The 24,173-nt window shown below is 33.7% G+C and overlaps 1 pseudogene; it reads left to right on the top strand.

The window, feature by feature from the left end:
• LOC125164836 (protein SET-like) overlaps positions 1 to 22,514 on the top strand; it is a 56,187-nt pseudogene extending 33,673 nt beyond the window's left edge.
• Positions 22,515 to 24,173: the final 1,659 nt, after the last annotated feature.

Raw genomic sequence — 24,173 nt, 5'->3', positions numbered from 1 at the left:
GGCACCCCAGCATATAGCTACTTTTAGAGTATAATTTCAAGAGACTTATATCCTAATTTTAGCACATACATTTATAAACATTCCATAAATCTTTAATTCCTTCGTAGACAAAATTAATATTTTTTATAAAGTGGTAACTATTTTGAAACTTCATTATTATTCTGCTGTCTAAAAGTACTTTTAGGAATTTTCTAATGTGGATTTTTAGTAATAATAACCATGAATTATCAGGAGAAGTGGAATTTTACAAACTTTTAGTATCAATTTGTAGCAAAATTTATGAGAACCAAAAAAGAATTGGATGTCTGGCCTATTTTGAAGTAAATAATTAGAAACATTTATCCTTTGAACAATTCTTGCTACGAATATTTTGAAAATTATTTTCTTTCTTTTCTGCTTCATTGAAAATTGTTTCCTAATTCTACTTAAGTTACTTAAGGACATAGTAAAATACAAAAAAGAGAAGTTTATCAGAGGATAAACCATGTTTCAAACTTCTCATAATTCATTTATAGTAAAATATAATGCAATTCAAGGAAACACCTAATACTCTCATAATGTTTGTTGCAAACATGATATTTTTCACTGGATTTTAAAAAGTTTTATTTACTTATTGTATTTTTACTTTTTGGGTCAGCAATACCATGAAATATTTGCCCGAAGAGTTAAATTAATCTTCTTTCAGTGTCTTCTGTTGGCAACAAGTAAATGTTTACTGAAATACATCTAAACAGAAGCTTAAATGTATTTGCCTAAATTATACATTTGTATATGTTTTTAAAAGCATATATTACCAAACACCCCTTAAAACATAGGTTTGTGATTGATCTGTATTTCATGTGGTATAACCAGAATAAATTTGATAGTTTATAACCAGACACATAATATGGTTCTCATTAAATTCTACAAAAGCAAGATGGAAATTGAAGTGAGAAAGTGTGATGATCCAGTGAAGTTTTTTAGGTGAGAAGTTTACTTTGTTTCCTTTTAATATATTATTAGTCCATATCAATGATAGAAAAAAATTACATTACTACCTAATATTGGAAAGATAAAAGATGTCTTCTAAGAAACATCTCTACTATTATACTTACTTCTAATTAAAAGGAATTAAATAAAGAAGAGAAAATTGTACTCTCTGAAGTTATATTGATTACAAAAGTGGAAGAAAATTCTGTACCCTTCTCTGAATCTACCTTCTTGGACATTTCTACGTTTCTGCTCCACACATCATGAGGTAGAGTCTAGTTTCCTACTCCTCGAATCGTATCTGTCTTTGTGACTTGTTTTGACTGATACAGTGTGGAGGAAATAACACTGTGTTGGTTATAATAACAGACCTCAAAGACTTTGGAACCTACCTCTGCCATGAATATAAGTTTATGTGAGTCTATAGAAGGATGAGAAACCACATGCGGCAGAGCCCAATCATTTCCACCAAGGCCATTACAAACCACTGAAACACCAGTAGGGCCACTAGTTCATAACAGATGCTGAACAAGCCCAAACAAAATCCACCAAACCTGCCCAGATTAATTTCCCAGCCTTCTGTATTTCATGCACAAAAATAAATGGTTGTTATTGTAAGTCATTAATTTCATGGTCGTTTGTTATACATTAATAGCTAACTTATATATCATCATTTAATTAAAGGTATCAAAGTAATTGTACCATTTATGCAAATACTGAGTCACCATACATCTCTACATTGAAGTTATATGAAACTTTAATATTATTCTTAAAGTTTAGATATATTTTCCATTTGCAGCTGAGATTTTGTATGTGTCTGTAGTCTAAAGAATCAATCTCTTAATGTAAGTATAATAAGCTTTCCTAGTATTATTTATTTTAGACTGTATTATTTTCCCTACTCATATGCAATTCCTCTGTTACCCCAATCCCTTATCATAAACCAAGCTATTAGATATGTACTAATATTGAGGGAGGGGTTCTAATAATGTCTTCCATTGTTGGTTTATCTCTTCCGTGCCAACACCTTACTACCTTAAATGCAGTAGGTCTCTACAGATATTGATATCTGATAGGAGAATTTTCTCATAATTAGTCCCCCCCCTTTCTTGTTTAGAATTATTTCAGTTATACTTAGTCTTTTGCTCTTCCCTATAGATTTTGGGATTATATTAGCAAGTTTTTTTGAAGGACCTTGTTGAAACTTTAAATAGAAAAGTGCATTGAAAATATAAATTAATTTTGTAAGAATGACATTTCTGTAGGGTTAAATATTTCCATCCAGGAAACTTCCCTTTCCATTTATTGAAATTCTATGTCATATATTTGAAAATGTTAAAATTTATGCCTAAAAAGTAATGCATGTTTTTAATTGGAATTATTCTAATTATATATTTTTACTGCTGAACAGTATTTTGTATTACATTTTTTTTTACATTTTAAATGATTATTATTCGTATAAAGCATCACAATTGAAATTTTAAAATTTACAATCAGGAAAATTATTACACCTTTTAAAATTTCCAATAATTCTGCTATAGATTCTGTTTAGCTATTTGTTTATTTATTTATTTTTATTTTAAAAAAAAACTTTTTTTTTAAACATTTATTTATTTTTGAGACAGAGAGAGACAGAGCATGAACGGGGGAGGGGCAGAGAGAGAGGGAGACACAGAATCTGAAACAGGCTCCAGGCTCTGAGCAGTCAGCACAGAGCCCGACGCGGGGCTGGAACTCACGGACCACGAGACCATGACCTGAGCTGAAGCCGGACACTTAACCGACTGAGCCACCCAGGCGCCCCTAGCTATTTATTTAGATAATTATACAATTCAAATAATAAAAGCTATGTTTTTTTTTTTGATGCATATGTATATATATATATATATATATTTTTTTTTTTCCATAGCACTAGTTAGGACTTTCAGTAGTATGCTGGACAAGCATAATATTAATAGATACCCTTCTTTTTTCATTATTAAGTATATCTTCTGTAGGGCTATAAAAGATAAAGATATCCTTAATCAGGTTAGGATAATTTCCTCCCATCCTAACTTGTTAACAGTTTTTATCAAAAATGTTTTTGAACTTTTTTGGATACTAATTCTGTAAATAGTAAAATGATCATATGCTTAATTTGGTTTAGTAACATTTTATTTAGGATTTTTGCACCCATGTTCATGAGATAGATTGTAGTTTGTTTTTTTTTTTTTTTTTTTTGGTAGGGGCCTTTCTGATTGTGTGACCCTGATTAGGTTGGTATCATAAAATGCATAAGATCTGTTTTCCCTTTTTGGTTTTTCTCAGGAAGAATGTTTATAATATTGAAATTCTTTCCACTTAAATATTTGGTATCAATCTCCTAAAAATCTAGGACTGTTTTCTTTGGTGAATAGATTTTTAATTATTGTCTAAACTTCTCTGGTGATTAAAGATGCTTCTTATTTCCTATTTCCTCTTGAGTAATGTTTTTTAATTAGTATCTTTCTAGAAAATTGTCCATTTTTGGTATTCAACTATTTAGGTATAGTTTTTCATTTTTATTTTTGTAATTTTTATATTTCAGTATTGGTATTACCTCTTCTATATTGCTAATAGTTTTAATTTTTGATTTCCTTTTTTTTCTCAGTTTGTCATGAGTAATTGCCAATATTACTAGTTTTTTTCAAAGATTTTGCTTTTTTATTATTTTTATTTTACATTTTATCTATACACATTATATTTATTATTTTATTTCTTCTTTTTTGAGATTGTTTTATTGTTTTCATGTAATCATTAAAGGAGCATTTTAGGTTTTTAAAAATTATTATTTTTTTTTCTAGTAGCATTTAAATAATATTCTAAGAACCACTTACACTGTTTTGTATAAGTTTTGGCATATTTTTTGTCATTTCTAAATAATTTTAAATTTCCAAAATGAACTTTTCTTTTTGAGTTCTAAATCTATTGGTCTGTTATTGTTTCTATCAATTTCTAATTTAATTGCATGACAGATAATGTAGGCTATACCTGACTCTTTAAATTAAAATCCATCGAAACTAACTTTATTATATGGTTAGGTGTTCATAAAGTTCCATGTATTTTTGAAGAAATTGAGTATTTTCTTAAATGTGAAAATAATGGACCTACACTCTCATTGCACTCTTTGAGAATTTCATATTTTTAATTTTCCTTTTTGTTTGCTTCAGTCCAACAAAGTAAAGTGATCTGAAATCTCATTGAAATGATGGATGGTAGCTTGTTTCTTCTGGCAATTTATCTATTTTTAGGTAGCATTAATGTAACATTATTAATAGAATTATTTTGTATATTGTATGTTATATTTTGTATAATTTATGCTGCAAATATGTATACATATATTCACACATATATGGATACATAGTTATATATATACACACATGTGTGTACATATATATATGTGTGTGTGTGTGTGTGTACGTGTATATACGTGTATATACGTGTGTGTGTATATATATATATACGTACACACACACACACACACACATATATATATACACATATATACAGAGTGGTTTGTGTGTCTTGCTAAAATTTATTTGTAACCTTTAAATCAATACTTGTGGCACTTATTCAGTCATTCACGAATATATACAGAGCAGTGAAAAATTTGAGTAGCCCAATACACATTACCACTTGAGGTTGAACAAAGTGATGCTGTCCCTCCTTGTTTCAATTCTCATACTTTAAACGAATGTCCTTTTCATAATCTATATAGTTCCACATTTCTCACATTATTTTTTTGGTTTTTTGTTAGTGATTTCATCACTAAGTAGTCCCTGAGTATAGTGCCTGAAATGTTGCTAAATGCATGAAGGCTGTGATATGTCTTGCAGGAAAAAAAAAAAAAAAAGCATGTGTTATATACACTTTGTTCACACATGAGTTATAGTGCAGCTGGCTGTGAGCTCAATGGTATGGATCAACAATATATATTAAATAAGATTTATTTAAACAGAAACATACTCATTAATTGATGAAAATGTAACCAGAGCTGTTAGCATGAACCTAACCCTATTTTCCCAGGAACAATGTTTCAAATGCTTTCATATTGCCTACTTTGGTGTTCACAACAACTTTATAGAACGTAACTACTATGAAAAACTGGAATCAAATTTTGCATATGTAGATGTATGATAAGTATATCATATATATCTAACATGTATGTAATTTCTAGTGATCTCTAGTGCTTTAATCTCTGTATAATTGCAAATTGTTTTTGTAAAGTCAAAGATTTTAATGTATTATAAAAATATTAGCAAACATATTAACATTACTGTTTAAACTAATTTGAATATATTTTGCAAAGTATCAATTAGTTGGACTGACTGATAGAATAAATGAGACTATTCTTTGCAAGGTGATTTTCATATTCTTGTGATTTTTTTTTACAAATCCTATATGTATTGTGTATGTTAAGCTTCTACTTCAATTTTCTGGATATAGAACAGACTCTCAATTCTAAGTATGGCTTATCACAAGAGACCTGTATCTATTTAATGTGTACATTTCTAACTATCTTAAGTGTAAATTGAGCTATAAAGTGAATTTTAAAATACTTTCTGTAGGAAACTCATATTTATGATTGCTAGAGGTCTGAAGGGGCTGGCGCTAACTCCATACTTCTTTACACTAACATATCTGCATTTTCACTTTGTCTTTCTTTTTTTTTTTAATTTTTTTTAATGTTTATTTATTTTTGGAGAGAGACACAGAGTGTGAGTGGGGGAGGGGCAGAGAGAGAGGGAGGCACAGAATCCGAAGCAGGATCCGGGCTCTGAGCTATCAGCACAGAGCCCGATGCGGGGCTGGAACCCACGAACCGTGAGATCATGACCTGAGCCGAAGTCAGACGCTCAACCTACTGAGCCACCGAAGCGCCCCTCACTTTGTCTTTCTGACTATAAAGGTCAGATATTTGAATGTTGCTTTTTTCATTTTAGCAATTGCTGCTGTCTGTACACTTCACGTTATATAATCTCTTTTGTCATAGTGCTTTTGAGACAATTAGGATGTATGTAGATAAATCACATAAGTTTTTCTGGTTCATTTTACTAATTGATGGTGAGATATAGCATAGTGGCAGTTAAAAATCTTATAAGATTAATAGATAACTCAAATAGACCCAAAGATATGATTGCAAATTGCTTAGCAAGTGTCCACTGCCTACACTTGCAGAGCATGGTTTCAGGTTTTTTAAATACCATATTTTTTTATTGAAAAACTACAATAATGCTATCTCCATTTTCTACTTACCATTGCTGAGTTATAGAAACATGTAATATATTTTCTTTTTCTTTTTCTTTTAACATTGTAATATATTTTATCTTCACCTACCTAAGCCTATCCTTAATAGATTGGAAATACATTGTTAGTTAGTTCATGGAAGGATTTTCCACATCCAATGTTCTTTTTTTTTTTTTTTTTTTTTTTTTGGTCAGGTGACTGACTATTCTTGTAACAGTTTGAACCCTTTTTTTCTGATAAAAATTACGCAATTTTTCATTTAGAGACTGTATTGGAGAGTGATCAATTACAAACAGAATGCATTATAATCTGTCTAAGCTAGGAAAGAACTTAATACAGAAAATTTGGTGCATATATAATTGATGAAATGGAGAGAGGTGACTACGTTGAGGTTCCAGGAAATATTTTCAGTACCCAGATCTGTTGTGCCTCTGCTCAGATCAAGAAAGTTATCTCATCATTGTAGAAATTGATTAATCAAGAAATCTGCTGGCGTCTGAACCATTCCACGACTGCCATGACCAATGCTAGAAAAATGAATACCCTATACTCTGTCTTTATCTGATCAGTCTTGCATAAATGCATCCAATTGCCATAAACTGAAATATATTCCAAAGTCTAGATATGAAGAAATCGGGACAAGTACTTTATACCTGTCTGCTATCGGCTCCTGAGAGATTACATAAGTGGATGTTGAGTGAGCCAATTCCAGTATTTGCCACCATCAAAATACTCAATACCATATTTTCTTTTTCCATTTATCAATGATTATTGCAAATAGTGTTGCAATGACCATGAGGTTACCAATTTCTCTTTGAGATTCTAATTTCAATTCTTTTGGATAAATTTGCAGAAGATTTTGTTCAATCATATTTTGTTCAAATAGATCAATTGGAGATCTATTTTTAATTTTTTTAAGTAACCTCTGTGCTGTTTCCATAGTGGCTGTAACATTTTGCATTCCTGTCAGAAAATACACAAGGGTTTCAATTTTTTAGCATCTTTTCCAAACTTTTCTTTTTTTTTTAATAATAGCCATCTTGACAGGTGTGAAGTTATATTTAATTATGCTTTTGATGTGTATTTCTCTAATGACACTGAGCATATTTTATATACCTGTTGGCTATTTGTGTGTCTTCTTTGGAGAAACGCCAATTCAAGTCCTTTGCCCATTTTTAACTGGGTTATTATTTTCTATTGAGTTTTAGAGGTTCTTTATATGTGTTGGAGATTAACCCCTTATCAGATACCAAGGCTGACAATATTTTCTCCCAATTTGAGGGTTGGCATTCACTTTGTTGATTGTTTACGTTTTTGCACAGAATCGTTTTTAGTTTGATGTGGTCCCCCACTTTTTAATTTTTGTTTTCATTCCCTGTGCTTTTGGTGTCATATCCCAGAATTCATTGTCAAGACTAATGTCTTGAAACGTTCCTCCTGTTTTGTTCTAAGATTTTTAGTTCCAAGTTTATATGTAAGTCCTTAATCCATTTTGAGTTAATTTTTTACTATGGTAAGATGAGGATCCAATTACATTCTTTTGTATGCGGCTATCCAGTTTTCTCGACACCATTTATTAAAGAAATTATTCTTTCCCAATTGTGAAATTTTTGCACCTTTGAGATCACTTGACCTAACATGCATGTTTATTTTGTTTGTTTATTTCTGGGCTCACTATGCCGTTCCTTTGATTGATACATCAGTTCTTACACCGGTACTATACCACTTTGATTTCTAACATATTTTGAAATCAGGGAGTGTGATGCTTCCATCTTGTTCTTTCTCAAGGTTGGTTATGTGGTCTTTTGTGGTTTCATAAGAATTGTAGAATTGCAATTTCTATTTATACTAAAAAATTCTCACTGGTATTTTTGTAAGGATTATATTGAATTTGTAGATCACTTTGTGTAGTATGTACATTTTAATACTATTAAATCTTCCTATCCATGTGTATGAGATACTTTTTTCATTTATTTGTGTCTTCTTTAAATTATTTCATCAAAGTTTTGGAATTTTCATTACATATGTTTTTCCCATCATTAGCTAAATTTATTCCTAAGTATTTTATTCTCTTTTGGTGGTATTGTAAATAAGATTGTTTTCCTAATCTCCTTTTCAAATAGTTTGCTGTTAGTTTGTGAAACAAAGCTGATTTTGGTACATTTTGTATCCTGCAACTTTACCTAATTTATTAGTTCTAACAGAATTTCTTTTGTAGTCTTTAGATTTTTCCATGTAGAAGTCATATCATTTGCCTCCTGGACTTGTTCCTGATCTTGGAAAAAAAGTTTTCAATTTTTCACCATTAGGTATGATGTTAGATGTGGACTTTTCATATATGGTCTTCGGTATACTGAGATGTTTTTCTTCTATTAGTTTGTTGAGAGCTTTTATCATAAAACTTTGTTGAAATTAGTTAATATTTTTGAAATGATCATGTGATTTGCATTATTTATTTATTAATATGATATATCACATTAACCAATTTTCACATATTGAACCATCTTTGCATGCCAGGAATAACTTTCACTTGATCCTTTTGATGTGTTTTTGAATTTGATTTCCTAGTAATTTGTTGGGGATTTCTGCACCTGTTTTGTAATGGATATTGTCCTATACTTTTCTTCTTTTGTGGCATTTTGCCTTTAGTATCAGGGTAATGCTTGCATTTTAAAATGTGTTCATAAATATGTTCTCTGCTTTAATTTTGTGGAAGCCTTTGAGGACTGTTATTAATTCTTCTTTAAATATTTGGTGTAATTCATCAACGAAGTTATCTGGAGCTTTGTTTTATTGATAGGGCTTTTTTTGTTGTTGTTGTTTGTTTATTTATTTATTTATTTATTTTGAGAGAGACAGATACAGATACAGCACAAATGAGGAAGGGGCAGAGAAAGAGGGAGACAGAGAATCCCAAGCAGGCTACACACTGTCAGCATGGAGCTCAATGCAGGACTTGAACCCACGAATCTGTGAGATCATGACCTGAGCTGAAACCAAGAGCTGGACGCTTAACTAACTGAGCTACTCTAATAGGTCTCTTATTGATAGGTTTTTCATTAACTATTCTATCTCCATTTTAGTTATAGACATGTTCAAACTTTCTATTTTTCATGATTTCATCTTGATGGGTTGAATATTTCTGGGAATTTATCCATTTCTTCAAGATTACCTAGTTTGTTGGCATAAAATTGCTCATAGTAGTTCCTTATAATCCTTTTTTTTAAAAAAAATTTTTTAACGTTTATTTTTGAGACAGAGAGAGACAGAGCATGACCGGGGGAGGGTCAGAGAGAGAGGGAGACACAGAATCTGAAACAGTCTCCAGGCTCTGAGCTGTCAGCACAGAGCCTGACGCGGGGCTTGAACTCACGGACTGTGAGATCATGACCTGAGCCGAAGTCGGACGCTTAACCGACTGAGCCACCCAGACGCCCCCCTTATAATCCTTTTTATATCTTTGGCATTATTTAGAATGTCTCCTCTTTCATTTTTAAGTATTTATATGAGTCTTATCTATTTTTGCTTAGTCTAGCTAAAGGCTTGTCAACATTTTCCAAACACCAACTCTTAATTTCATTAATTTGTGCTATTGTTTCTTATTTTGGTTAATAGCATAAGATGCTATTGTATTGAAAATACTATATATTTCTATTGATTTTAAGTGTGCTCTAATCTTTGCTATTTACTTCCTTCTATCACTCTGGGCTTAATTTAACTTCTTTCAATCTGCAGGTGAGTCTTTAGGTCTAAAATGAGTCTCTTGTAGGCAACATATAAATGAGTCTTTGTTTTAATGTTTATTCATTTTTGAGAAAGAGAGAGAGACAGAACGTGAGTGGTTGAGAGGCAAAGAGAGAGGGAGACACAGAATCCAAAACTGGCTCCAGGCTCCCAGCTGTCAGCACAGAGCCTAATGCGTAGCTTAAACCCACCAACCGTGAGATCATGGTCTGAGATGAAGTCAAACGCTTAACCACCAAGGTGCCCCTAGATGAGTCTGTTATTTTAATCCATTTTGGCACCCTGTCTTTTTTTTTTAATGTTTATTTATTTTTGAGACAGAGAAAGAGAGCTTGAACAGGGGAAGGGCAGAGAGAGAGGATGACACAGAATCCAAAGCAGGCTCCAGGCTCCGAGCTATCAGCACAGAGCCTGACACAGGTCTCACACCCACAAACTGCAAAGTCATGACCCAAGCCAAAGTCTGGTGCTTAACCGACTGAGCCACCCAGGCGCTCCAGAACACTATATCTTTTGATTGGCATGTTTAGTCCATTTACATTCAAAGTAATTATCAATATATATGTATTTATGGCCAATTATTACTTGTTTTGTCATTGTTTCTAGAGATTTCCTCTGATTCTTTCTTGTCTTTGTCACTTTTGTTCTTGTTTCCACTCAAAGAGTCCCCTTTAAAATTTCTTGCCGAGCGGGTTTAGTGGTCAAGAACTCATTTAGTTTTCGTTTGTCTGGAAAACTTTACATCTCCTTTCCTGAATGATAGCCTTTCTGGATAGACTATTTTTGGCTGCAGAATTTTTCGTATTCAGCACTTTGAATATATCATGCCACTCTTCTGGCTTGCCAAATTTCTGTTGAGAAATCTCCAGCTACTCTTATTGGTTTTTCCCACGAGTTAAGGACTTCTTTTGTTTTGCTGCTTAAGATTTTTTTCTTTAACACTGTATCTTGCAAGTTTAATCACAATATGTCTTGGTGTTGAGCTGCTTTTCTCAAAAGAGAGTTCTCTATGTCACCCGGATCCGCATGTCTGTTTCCTTTCCAGATTAGGGAAGTTTTCTGCTGTTATTTCTTGAAATAAATTTTCTGCTCCCTTTGCTCTCTCTTCTTCTTCTTCTTTTTTTTTTTTTTAGTTTTCTAAATTTTTTTTTTATTTTTGACAGAGAGAGAGAGACAGAGCATGAGTGGAGGGAGGGGCAGAGAGAGAGGGAGACGCAGAATCTGAGCTGTCAGCACAGAGCCCGATGTGGGGCTCGGACTCACAGACCACAAGATCATGACCTGAGTCGAAGTGAGATGCTCAACCAACTGAGCCGCCCAGGAGCCCCCTCTCTTCTTCTTCTAAGACTCCTTTAATATGAATGGTATTTTAATTTTGATGGTATCACTGAGTTCTGTAAGTCTATGCTCCTGTTGTATAATTCTTTCTCTCCTTTGTTCAGCTTTATTGCTTTGTATTAATTTGCAATCTAGGTCAGTAATTCATTTCTCTGCTTCTTCCAGCCCCCTGCATGCGTCAAGCATGTTTCTAATCTCATTTATTGTATTCTTCATCTATGACTAATTCCTTTTTAATTCTTTTATCTTTGTGGTAAGGGTCTCACTGATGTCTTCTATTCTTTTCTCAAACCCAGTGAGTATTCTTGTGGTTGTTGCTTTAAATTCTGCATTAGGTATGTTACTTATATCTGTTTCACTTAGGTCTCTGGCCATGGTCTTATCTTGTTCTTTTACTTAGGATAAGTGCCACTGTCTTGGCATTTTGTCTAAGTCTCTGGCTCCTTCCCTGTGTTAGAAGAGCTAGTTATGTTCCCTGCTACTGAAAGTAATGGTCTTATGAAGAAGAGTCATGTATTGCCAGATCCTGGGGCTTCAGGGAGTGAATTTAGTGTGTTGTGTGTGTGCTCTGCTGATGTGGTTTGGCTGCTCCATCCTTCAGGCCAGTTGTCTGCAGAGGTTCTCCTTGCCTTCTGTGGGCAGTGTTTGGTCTCTGGCCTGAATGTGGTGAGTTTTAACTAGGTGTGCTATGGTCTGCTTGTGAAATGAGACTTGCCAGTATCCATGGAACTGAGTCCCTGCAGAACTCTCTGTTAGGAAGACATGATGTGAGTAGGAGTTTAGTCTTGTCTTCTGTGGAGAGAGGCGCATCATGCTAGGAATGACACAAGCTTGACTGAGAAGGCCAGTCCCACCAGAGTGCTTAGGGATAGAGCTTGATGTAAGCAAGTTAGGCAGCCAGTGTGGTGTTGTTCTGCTTCCAGCAGTGACTCTGCTTATGCTGAGTGGCAGGGGATGGCAATGGTGCTAGCCAGCGCCTTTGTTCCTGAAGAGGCGTCTCTGTGAAGAGTGAACACTGCCTCTCAGAGATGCACCCTGGGAACAGTGAAAAATCTTCATCCTGTGTGGCCCAGGCATTCTTCAGATTGTTGTTTCCATGCTACCTGCCCTTGTACTGTTTGCCTGCCTTCTTTCCAGGAGCAGGCAAGCGGTACTCTCCAGGTTCTATCCTAGTCATGCCTGCTGATCTTTAAACACCAGGCTTTAAGACCGCTAGTTGTAAAAACTCAGGAAATTCAGCCTGTATTGTTTAGCAAGCCAGTGGCTTCAGGGAAACCTTCTTGTGCATTCCCCTGTGTGTTCTTATCTCTTTTCTTCTCTGTGACAATGGGTCCTCTCCCCATAGTACTGATCACAGACTGAATATGTAAGACTTAAGTAAAATTGAGAGGAATGATCCCATGACAATGGAGAAGATAGGCCACCAGAATTGTTTATTCATAGTGATCACATTACCAATATCTGATTTCTCCTGGAATCCTAATGAGGCTTGGGTAATTTGTTTTGTGTCACATCACAACATTATGCAAATGTGGAAATGATAGGGAATATTTACAGTGATGAAGACCCTGAAGGGAAGTATGGATCCAGAAAGACAAGTTCCTAGATATTTCTGCATTTCTTGTGATTTTAGACTCTCCTTCCCCCCACTCTTAACTCTGAGATTTATTTAACAATGGTTTTGAGACACTCAGAGTTTTGTTTGAATATCCTTCTATAACGGGTACCACTAGCAATGGTATTGGCCCGAGGAGTGAATGTTTTCTAGACATTAATTGGGGGCTTAATTCAGCAAAGCCACAGATTTATGCTTAAATTTTCTTCAGTAATTTCCTAGTAATCAAGCCACATCTAAAGTAGTCACATAAAGGGAAATATTGTGTGTGGTTATTTTTCTTATGCTATTTCTCTAAGTTTTTAGTCTCATGTAGGTAAACGCTTGAATAAGAATAAAGCCAAGAGAGGTAGGTGTCTGAGGTATGATGTATAACACTGCAGACTATTATTTTTACACAGGAAATAGGAAAGATTCAATACATACATATTCCTAGTCTAATATCTTCATATCTTACTTCACAAGATGCACATTTTCCTAGGCAGACCAGTCTCCTCTCCTGTTCTTCAGTTAAGGCAAAACTATGTGTTCCTCTTTCTTCATATATTTTTGCTTAGGAGTGCATTTTTAAAGCTGTTTTCGTAGTATTTATTTCCCTTCTGGACTTGTTTTTAACTTGAAACAAGTTGTAAAGATGTATGTTTTTACCTGATAGCTATACCTCTTTAGTTAGTTAAGAGGTCTGTCTAGTTAAGTCTATAAAATAAATCTTGCATTTTTTTAAATTAAGTTAATCATGAATAAGTGTTACATTTTTAGGAGTTAGTTATTCACCACCAGTTTGATACCATCTCTAATTTGTGTGATCTGTTTCACCACCAGGCCTGTTATTGTCCATAACCAACTGTATAAGTGCTTATAATACAATAAATTGATTTTCTACATAAAAAAGAGCAAAAAGAAAGAAATAAAAGACTTTCTTAAAAATCTTAATTGGAAAGAAAGAAGTAAAACTATTTCTATTCACAGATGATCTGATCCACTATATACAAAATACCAATGAATCCACCAAAAAAAAGCTAGTAAAGCTAATAAATGAAATCTGAAAAATTGCAGGATTGGTTTCTATACACTAGAAATGAATATTTCAAAAAGGAAAATAAGAAAACAATCACATTCACAACACCGTCCAAAAGAATAGAATCAACAGGAATTAATTTAACCAAGAAATGAAAGAATTCTGCACTACACACTATAAAACAGTGCTGGAAGAAATTAAAAAGAACTAAATAAATGGGAAGAAATCCCTTGTTCATGGATTGCAAGACTTAATATTGCTAAGATGTGAAGACTATCCAAAGCAATCTATAGAATCAATACAATCTCCATCAAAATTCCAAAGGTGTTTTTTCAAAAATGGAAAAACTGATCTTCAAATTTATATGGAATTTCAAGGAATCTCAAATGGCCAAAAAAAAAAAATACTGAAAAATAAAAGCAAAGGTACAAGACTCACATTTCCTGATTGCAAAACTTACTACAAAACTACAGTAATCTAAACAGTATTGCTCTGGCATACGGATGGATAAATCTACCAATAGAATAGAATTGAGCGTCCGACAATACGTTCATGTATCCTTAACCAATTTATTTATTTATTTATTTTTATTATTTTTTTTTATTTTTGGGACAGAGAGAGACAGAGCATGAACGGGGGAGGGGCAGAGAGAGAGGGAGACACAGAATCGGAAACAGGCTCCAGGCTCTGAGCCATCAGCCCAGAGCCGGACGTGGGGCTCGAACTCACGGACCGCAAGATCCGTGACCTGGCTGAAGTCGGACGCTTAACCGACTGCGCCACCCAGGCGCCCCATTAACCAATTTATTTTTGACAAACATGCCAACATCACTCAAAGGGAAAAAAATATTCTATTCAATGAATATTGCTGGGACAATGGTATGGTTCATATGCAAAAAAATGAAGTTAGATTCCTCCTTCACATTATACATAAAAATTAACTCAAAATGGATGGCATAATAAATGACATAAATATACCAGCTCTAACCATAAAACTCAAGAACAAAACACAAGAGTAAGCCTTCATGATCCTGATCAGGCAATGAATTCTTTGATGTGACACCAAATGTATAAGCAGCAAAAGAAAAAAATAGATAAATAAGACTTCATAAAAATTAAAAACCTTTGTGGATCAAAGGGTATTATCAATATAGCAACAAGATAATTTACAGAATGAGAGAAAATATTTACCAATTATATATATAATAAGGGTCCAGTATGAAAAATATACGAAAACAAACAACTCACCAACAAGAAGACAAATGACCCAATTTTTTTAAAAAGCTAAAATATTATAGACGTTTCCCCCCAATATATACAAATGGCCATCAAGCACATAAAAAGATTCTCAACATTACTAATCATTAGGGAAATGCATATCAAACAATAATGAGATATCATATCATACTTATTAGAATAACTATTTTTTTTTAAAAAGGAAAATAAGTTGGTAAATATGGAAAGAAATTGGAACTCTCATAAACTGATGGTGAGAATATAAAATGGCTTAATCACCATAGGAAAGAATTTTGCGGTTCCTCAAAAAGCTAAATGTCGGGGTGCCTAGTTGGCTCAGTCAGTTGAGTGTCCAACTTCAGCTCAGGTCATAATCACACAGTTCATGAGTTCAAACCCTACATCGTCTCACTGCTGTCAGTACAGAATCCACTTTGGATCTTCTGTCCCTCTCTCTCTCTGCCTGGATGCCACTCATGCTCTTTCTCTCAAAATTGAATAAATAACTTTTTATAAACTTAAATGTAAAATTACTATATTTATTACCTCCCCCAATTCCACTCCTATGTACATATCTCCAAATGATTGGAAAGGAATGTTCAGACAAGTATATGTAAATGAATATTCATAAAAGCTTATTCCATTCCCTTATAGTCAAAAGCGGATGAAACCCAAGTGTCCATCAGCTGAAGAATGGATAAAGAAAATGTGGCATATACACACAATGGAATATTATTCAGGAATAAAATTCTGGATATACTTTGAAAACATTGTTAGGTAAATAAGCCAGATACACAAGAAATGTTTATTGTGTGATTCTATTTGTATGAAACATAACCATGAATTTGGGTTTAAATGGACTTCCCCCTCAAAAAAAGGAAATAAATTGTGGTGATGGTTGCATTATAAAGGTAGTTACTGCCACTGAATTGTACACGTAAAACTGGTAAATATGGTAAATTTTACATTAAATAAAAAATAACAATAAAAGAAATAACCTAACAAAACTTTACCCAAAAGTATGCATCCTATAGATAATGTATACTAAGCTCTACTTCTAGGTATAATTTGTTGAGAAGGCCATGGAATTCTGATACTTTACTGGGAAAGTCTCATTAAACTTTGGAAAACTGCTGATAGCAAGAAAAATATGAAGCCTTGTTTATCCAAACTGTCCTATCACTGTTTTCCAAAGGAGAGTTGAGATACATGAGCATGCTTATATTAAGTAATTTAGGGTAGTTTGGGTAAAAATTACACTAGGAAGTTAATCATATATTTTGCCAATCTTATTATCTCAAATTAGAGTTTGCCTATAAGATACTTAGCATCAATATTAAAGAGACAATTTAGGACTTAGAAGTTTTCTTTTTATGACCTTGTTCCTAATATGCCAAAACTAGAACACTGTCCTTGGTGTTATTGTGAATATTAAAACAAGTTTTGATGGAAAAATTTAAGAAATCATCTTTGGGTAAGTCATAAAAACTCTGATTTTCTGAATTTGTCGTGATCTGAAGATTGAAACATAAATATATATTTTTTTCTGTTTGAGCTCTTTAACACTTATGGGAATTGTGTCGCATTTACTAACAGTAAGCTGACTTTCACTAGTGTCAAAACTAATCAGATCAGGTCAAAGAGGCAATCACAGATTTTCCTTTCTTTGAAGTTCAGTGACTACAAACACTTCTCATACCTCTGTGTGGTTTATATTATGCAGAAGGTTTGATAGGTGCATAGAAAACCATTGTTGGGAGCTAGAGGAGCAAGCTCTAGGATGAACACACAATGGAGTATTATTCAGGAATAAAATTCTAAAGCAAAGCCCAGGTAAGGGCTCTCTGCCGTTGCCAAATTTGGGATAGCTACAACTACCACTTTATGCACAAGGCCACTGCTATCACTATTGCAATCAGAGCTGTGATATCAGAAAGGTACATCGCTGTAGTAAGCTGCGGAATCAAAAATATTCTAGTTTCAAAACCATCCCATCATGAATGTGCATAAAATACGTATCCTGCACTTCACTTCCCTTTTCACATACCTCAGCTTTGAATTGTCAGAACTGGTTGCAGAACCCAAACTTTAAGGAGATTGGAAAGGATGTTGAGCAAGTTAATCATATTTTCCATACAGGAAAAGCACAAATTTTGCATTTCTTTTCCATCTCTTTAACAAAATATAAAACTGATTGATTTTTATAAAATAAATTTTACTGACTCAAAGATCAAAACACAATTTCTGTGCTTGATCAGTCAGAATTTGAAAGTGAAAGTCAACATGAGTTATGGATATTACATGTATGAAGGGCAGTTTTATGGTTAAGAGATGCAAAATTTCATTCTTCCTTGTGAGTAGTACACAAGAAAGTTTTTGTTTATTTGTTTCTTTTTTGTTTTTTTTTAATATTATGATAATCATTTGAATGTATTAAATCCTATCCCAGAAATCCAACTCAACATAAAAACTTGAATACTATTCTATGATTAGTTTTCTAAGCCCTGATTATCTTTGGAGCACTGTCTATAGTTTAGATGTATCCTCTGTAAATTCCTACTGCTGTTCAGGGAAAAGATTTATGAAAGTATAAATCCAAATGCATTATCCTTATTTCTTATTAATCTGCCTTCCTACATCTAACTCCAAAAAACATTCTGATCTGCACAATGCATTAACTCCACAATTTTATCACCACCACTTCTGTCATGGAGTCTAAATCATTCTTAGTCATTTTGATTATTATAGGTTTTAGATTAAACAGGGATAATTTAAACAGCCATAATATTTTCTTACACAGATAATAAGAACCCCTGAAATTCAATGGCATCAGGAAAAATGTCTTAAGCTTCATTAATAGATGCAGTTCTATTATTATTTCTGTTGATGTATTTTAAATGTGTTTTGAAGAGATAATGTTCTGATGTATCCATGGCATATGTGAGTGTGTGTATGTGTGTGTGTGTGTGTGTGTGTGTTTTACAATGAAAATAATTTCATATTTCAAGGGTGACTATCTGAGGATCAATCCTGTACATTCTCAAAATACCTAAGTCCTTTTGACCTCCTATTTTTCTTTCTACATAAGGTTTTGAAAACTTGATAAATTAATGTCATTACTAAATTGTTTGTCACCACAAATTGAATCTTTAGTATTACGGCTTTTATCATTGACCCTTATAACATGAGTGTCAAAATATCAATATTTATTTTCAATAAATAGATTTACAATTTTACCACTGTATGCCCTCAACCAGGAATTATAAGGCCAAGTAAAACAAACAAACACATAAACCAAACCACCTTTTAATGGCATTACAATATTTGTTTTAAAATATTTTCCTGCAAGGTTGCTCAGAGTACTATCCTAACAATATTTTAATGCATCCGTATTTCCTTCTCTGAATATTATCTATTAAATATTTACTTTAAACTCAGAGAAAGTGAGAGAAGAGGGTGAGTATCAAGAGAAACAAAACAGAAAAAGATATAATACTTAATCAAAAGCTTTTCAGGCAAAGTTACATTGATAGAAAAATGAAGATGACATTAATATTAAAATGAAATTGCTAGTGCAGATAATGTACATATGAAACTGTTTATGATTCTTCTGTTTCTACAAATCCTTAAGGAAAAGCTTACAGAAGACTAAGTGAGAAAAGCATTGTCTTTTTCAACACAAAATATTTTCTGTGTTTTAAACTGTTCCATTTACTTATTCAATCTTCATCTACGGAAAAATTCTAAGTGTAATATTTGTCATAGTATATCTAACTATACTTTAAAAATTATTTTTGGTATTTAATGATGGAACAAAATATGACAGACTAAAGATAAATTTTCAAAATGTGACTACGACAAGATATATAGAATTTGAATATAATAGAAAATCGGTATAGAAATCATAAAATTCAGGCTCTGGTTGAAACTTAACGAATTGGCAACCCCTAAAAGTTGTTTTGTTTGTTTTTGTTTTGTAAAAGTTGTTCCTTGGTTGGGAAGCACACATATGATACATTATGTTTACATGGGAGAAAAGTTGGAGACAGCAAGGAAAACATAAAGTGAGATAGATCATTGTTCCATGATCCTTAGAAGAAAGCTTTTGGTTTTGGGGCGTTGCATTTGTGTTTGCTTGTTTTAGCATGGCTCTGCCTTATTATGAAGTGCTCACCATTAGAAAACTTGCTTAAAATCAATCTGAAAGCAAGCTTAAAACATGATATTCTCTCTACATTGGATTGCCTTATTGTAGATTTACCCAACAGAAGGGTAAGGTTGTAGACAATTGTTAATTTATCAGGAAGTCATTCTAGAAGCTCTAAAAGGAAGAACAGCTGGCACATGTTCTTGGGGGACAGTGTGTACCCCTATGACTAGCACTATATATTAATTAAACTTAAGAAAGAATAGGTTGTCTTCAGTCTTCCTCAGTTTTGATTAAGAAACAGGCACAAGAGTGGACTTCTAATGGATTAGAGACATAATTTTGAAAGGAAAAACTACAAAGCAAATAGAAGAAAATTTAGGAAAATAGCTTTGTGAACTGGAGTGGAGAAGAACTGCAAAAATTAAAGTCAGGAACAAATTGTATGACATCAAAATTATGGTTTTATGTTCAACACAGTTAACCAAGGACAAATTTATTAGGCAAACTAGGGAATGGAATTTGCAATATCCAAAAGTAAAAGTTGATTAATATGTACAATGTACATGTTGCTTCTCCAAAACAACTAGAAAAACACAACTCTGTCAGAAAAAATAATTGGCAAAGATCATGAACAGGTAATTTACGGAACAGAAAATTCTGAAAGCTAATATGCATATTGAAGAGATGGTCACATTCATTGGCAAACTATATATATAAGGAGATTTTACTTTATGCAAATTAGGGAGCTGGCTAATCCAAACCTTTTTGAAGATAAGAGAACATAAGAAGTCTTATGTGCTGCTACCAGGAATGTAGATTGGTATAATCATTTGGGTTAGCTATAGAACTTTACCCACACTAAGTATTCACCTACCTTATTACACAAAAATTCTATTCATGGATATATACTCCAAGAAATTGTCACACAGGGCCATAAAAGCAACTTACGAGAATGCTCATTTTATCATAATGGTTGAAATGCGGTCAATCAATGTGACCATTCCTGGGACAAAGGTGAGGTAAAATATGGGGGTTAGAGAAATATGATGTATATATGGTGCATCTATAGATCTTGAAAAACATCTTGTTCAATGAAAAAAGCAAAAAGCAACAAAATACATAAGCGATTCCATTTACATAACTAAAAATGCATTTGTACAAAGCAACACTATTTGGTTTATGCAGACATATAAATAATATTTGGCAACACATTAGATAAGGTTTTCTATGTCCTTGAACATATTTATATTAGCTGAATTAACATTCATGCCTCCTAATCCAATTTAAAGTTCCTGTCTCCTTAATAATCAACAAATATGAAGACCTATTTCTATTAGCAGCATATTCTCTCTGCTATGGGTCCCACTTTGTGGTTTCTTTGGAAAACTAATATCTTTTTTATTGTTTATTGGACATTGTGGGAGATATTGCAGAGACAGTGGATTTTGTTATCCTGCTCTGGAAAGTACTGCTTTATGTTGAAAGAGTCAGTTAACTTCACTGGGCTTATTTTCTAAACTGTCTTTCCATGCAGTGGGCAACAGCTGAAACCTCAACTGAATTTTTTCAGCTATTCAGCTAATGTTAACATCAGGCCTCAGGTGAGAAACTTTATATAGAATACCTCATTTATAAATAAGCCAAATTAACTGAAACCCAGATATTTGAGGTCACCTTTTCTGTAGCTCTGTACTTTTGTGGCATATTCAACCTCATGTTTCAGCTACCTAAGCAATCCTAGTCTCCATCCATTGACTCCCCAAATCAATAACCCCCTGGGTTTTTCCTTAAGTTCCACCTATCCTGAGCCCTGAGTACTAATGAGTCCCTCAGGCAAAATGCCACATAAATGTAAATCTCACTTGGATCAAATATCCTCTTCCAAAATCTGGCTCACCTTCAGGTCTGTTTATTCATCCACAGGTACCTTGAAATGTATATTTTAAACATATTGTCCCAATTTTATCATTGCTATCTTGGAATAGTTATTCCAATACAAGATACTCTGATAATATTGGTACATATGAAATAATACATAAGTTAATACACATATAAACAAGCATTTCAAGAAAGCATTAAAATAATCTTCCAGCTTAGGGATATATTTATCATAACTTCCAAAGGTTTTCTACATCATGAGAAATTCATTTTGATAACTTTTAACACTGTGATAAGAATCTAATTAGGCAAATAATCTGAGTTTCTCCAAGACATGTGCCTACCTTTATTTTGTGGACTTTCCTCGCAACATGGGCCCCAAACACGTCTTCACTCCCTCCTCAAACCAAGAAACCGCTAGTGCCTCATGTCCCCAAGCCAGAAGAGACGTTGTCCTCTCAGCACTTGCCAAAGGAAGAAAAAGGACAGCAAGAAACAACTAAGCATATTGATGAAGTACAAAATGAAATAGACAGACTAAATGAAAAAGCCTGTGGGGAGGTTTTTGAAGTAGAACAGAAATATAACAAATTCCACCAAACTTTTTTTTTTCAGAAGAGATTGGTTGGAATTGATCGCCCAAATCCAAAATTTTGGGGTAACAACATTTGTGAACCATCCACAAGTGCTTTCACTGCTTGGGAGGAGGATGAAGAGGCGCTGCATTATTTGACAAGAGTTGAAGTGACAGAATTTGAAGACGTTAAATCAGGTTACAGAATAGATTTTTATTTTGATGAAAACCCTCACGTCGAAAATAAAGTTCTCTCCAAAGAATATCGTAGGAATGAGAGTGATGATCTATCTTCAAAGTCCACTGAAATCAAATGGAAATCTGGAAAGGATCTGACAAACGTTCAAGTCAGACATAGAATAAGGCCAGCAGGAAGAGACAGCGTGAGGAACCAGAGAGCTTCTTCACCCGGTTTACTGACCATTCTGATGTGGGTGCAGATGAGTTAGGAGAGGTCATCAAAGGTGATATTTGGCCAAATCTGTTACAGTACTACCTGGTTCCCTATATGGATGATGAAGGGGAACGAGAAGAAGAAGAAGATGATGATGATGAAGGGTTGGAAGATATCGATGAAGAAGGAGATGAGGATGAAGCTGAAGATGAAGCTGATGATGAGGGGGAGGAAGGAGAGGAGGATGAAGGAGAAGATGACTAATGGAACACTGATGGATTCCAAGCTTCCTTTTTTAATTTCCTCCAGTTCCTGGGAGCAACTTTCAGTCTTTTTTTTCCCCCTCCTCCTCTTGTGCTCATTTGCCCTATTTTTTGAAGACTTTTTTCTCTCCCTTTATACCATGTTTCTCAATTTATTTTGGGGGGTTGGGGAGGGAGATACCTTGAGCAGAATACAGTGGGAAAAGAATCTCTACCCCTTTCTGATCCAAATTTTTTTATATCCCTTTCTGTCTCAACAAAAACTTGATGGAATCAACACCATCGTGCTCTGTGGGAAAAAAGAAAAACCTTCTGCTCCCCTAGCTCTGCTGGAAGCTGGAGGGTGCTAGGCCCCTGTGTAGTAGGGCACAGAGTTCTAGCTTTTCCCCTCCCTTCTTTGTATATTGGGCTCAGAGATTACACTGTGTCTCTGAGTATGGACAGTTAGCATTTACCAACATGTATCTGTCTACTTTCTCTTGTTTAAAGAAAAAAAAAAACTTTTAAAAATGGGGTTTTAGAAGTTCAGGATTTGAGATGTTTGGGTGGGTTAAGTGGGCATTTTGACAACATGGCTTCTCCTTTGGAATGCTTGGTTGTGATGTTTCACAGACATCCTTGCAGTTGAAGGTAACTTTTTAAAATAAAATTCTCTCCTAGTGACTTGAGCCCTGTCACTCGATGGGAGAATCGGCAGAACCTGTAGGATCTTATTTGGAGTTGACACTGTCTATTGTAATAGACAATGTTTATTTGTATTTATTTTTAAGTAAATAAGTATCCTGTTTATTTTTAAATTTTCTTTTTGTTTTCACTGGAGAGGAAAAAGGGTGCTCAGTTTTAAATGTTAAAAGTGTATAAGTTTCTTTGTTACAATAAAACCATATGTATACTCACATGCACAGACACACAGAATCTAATGAGGCAAAATATCAAGATACATTGTTAAATTATATTGGTAACATCTGCACTCTGAACTTCTCAACAGAGCAAAGTCCTTTAAAGTATGGATAAGCTTATATTTCCAACCTCAAAATCCTAACTTCAAATCCAGCTTTATACTCTACACTCCTAGCCATATGGACTACACGGTTTTGTATATTTCCAAAGGCACCAATCTTGCTGTTCCTTAGAGGTATCATAATTTTCTTAACCTCTCCCACCTTCTACACATAGAATTTGTCCTGTTCTTCCCCAGGAAAGTTCACAGAAATAAATATAATTGCTTCTCACCTTGCTTATCTAACTTACATTGTTCTTAAGGATCCTCCTTAAATTTCACATCTTAGGAAGCATCTCCTAATATTTTAAGACAATATTCATGATCCCATATTACTATTTTCATCTGTCAAGTGAGCACACATTACATGTTATTATCATCATTTTATCTATCTTCAAAATGGAATAGAAATGCAATAAATACTTCTTATTCACCATTTTAGCCTCCATAATCTATACCAATGCTGAATAAAAATTTATTGAAAGAATGAATATAGATGAATAGATGAATGGATGAATGGATGAATTAATGACATTTTGTATCTCCCCAAAAGAAACTCTTTCAGAAAGAGGGGTTGGTATAGAGGCTGTGGAAGGAGTCAAAACATTTTTAGGTTATAAAACATCCCTCAAATTATGCCTTGTAGGTAGGCACTTCTCAATTTATCCTAAAATCTTACCTTGGCTACAGAGACAGTACAAAAACAGGAAATAATAATTCATATGTTAA

Source organism: Prionailurus viverrinus, chromosome B1 (assembly GCF_022837055.1).
Source record: "Prionailurus viverrinus isolate Anna chromosome B1, UM_Priviv_1.0, whole genome shotgun sequence".
Taxonomy (NCBI): domain Eukaryota; kingdom Metazoa; phylum Chordata; class Mammalia; order Carnivora; family Felidae; genus Prionailurus; species Prionailurus viverrinus.
The sequence above is the reverse complement of the archived record's forward strand: the minus strand, read 5'-3'. Positions and strand labels throughout refer to the sequence as shown.